Genomic DNA, 1,562 nt, shown 5'->3' on the forward strand with positions numbered 1-1,562 from the left:
ATAAATGCATCTGCACTGTGATAGTCTCAGAGGTCCGTTAAAAGCGCAGAGAGCATCATGAAGAACAAGGAACAAAGGTCGCAAAGTTCAAGGGGGCCGAATACCTTCGCAAGGCACTGTATATTGTACCTAGAGGTCATGCTATATATAGTGTAGAGGTCATGCTATATATAGTGTAGAGGTCATGCTATATATAGTGTAGAGGTCATGCTATACAGTACAGTATTCGTCAGGGGGGTGTAAATCTGGCAGTGACCTGACAGAGAGGCTACCTCCATAAAGCCACCCAGGCTGCCGCAGCAGGTGGTGGAGGGAGTCCAAGCTGCCGGGTTCATTCAGAGAGCTGGTGAAGCATGGTGGTGGAGGGAGTCCAAGCTGCCGGGTTCATTCAGCGAGCTGGTGAAACATGGTGGTGGAGGTAGTCAAAGCTGCCGGGTTCATTCAGAGAGCTGGTGAAGCATGGTGGTGGAGGGAGTCCAAGCTGCCGGGTTCATTCAGCGAGCTGGTGAAGCATGGTGGTGGAAGCATCAGGCTGTGGGGATGTTTTTCAGCTGTCGGATTGGGAGACTAGTCAGGATCGAGGGAAAGGTGAACGGAGCAAAATAAAGAGAGAACCTTGATGAAAACGTGCTCCGGAGCGCTCAGGACCTCAGACTGGGGCGAAGGTTCACCTTCCAACAGGACAACGACTCTAAGCACACAGTCAAGACAACGCAGGAGTGGCTTCGGGACAAGTCTCTGAATGTCCTTGAGTGGCCCAGCCAGAACCCGGACATGAACCCGATCGAACATCTCTGGAGAGACCTGAAAATATCTGTGCAGCGACGCTCCCCATCCAACCTGACAGAGCTTGAGAGGATCTGCAGAGAAGAATGGGAGAAACTCCCCAAATACAGGTGTGCCAAGCTTGTAGCGACATACCCAAGAAGACTCTAGACTGTAATCACTGCCAACGGTGCTTCAACAAAGTACTGAGTAAATGGTCTGAATATTTACAGTACCAGTCAAAAGTGTTAGAACACCTACTCATTCAAGGGTTTTTATTTAATTTTTTACTATTTTCTACATTGTAGAATAATATTGAAGACATCAACATTATGAAATAACACATATGGAATTATGTAGTAACCAAAAAAGTATTAAACAAATCAAAATATATTTCCTATTTTAGATTCTTCAAATAGCCACCCTTTGCCTTGATGACAGCTTTGCACACTCTTGGCATTCTCTCAACCAGCTTCATGAGGTAGTCACCTGGAATGCATTTCAAGTAACAGGTGCACCTTGATAAAAGTTAATTTGTGGAATTTCTTTCCTTCTAATTAATGCGTTTCAACCAATCAGTTGTGTTGTTACAAGGTAGGTGTTGTATACAGAAGATAGCCCTATAAGTCCATATTATGGACTTATAAAACTCAAATAAGCATTCTTCTCTCTCTACCCCCCTTACATCACCACACGGTCTTTCACACCTCCCAGCCCTTCTCAGCAGAGAGGAAGTGGGCAGTGTGGAGAGAATAGGCTGGATAGACAGGATATAAGTCATTAAAGAGTAGAGAAGT

The sequence above is a fragment of the Oncorhynchus masou genome, unplaced genomic scaffold (assembly GCF_036934945.1).
Source record: "Oncorhynchus masou masou isolate Uvic2021 unplaced genomic scaffold, UVic_Omas_1.1 unplaced_scaffold_744, whole genome shotgun sequence".
Taxonomy (NCBI): Eukaryota; Metazoa; Chordata; class Actinopteri; order Salmoniformes; family Salmonidae; genus Oncorhynchus; species Oncorhynchus masou.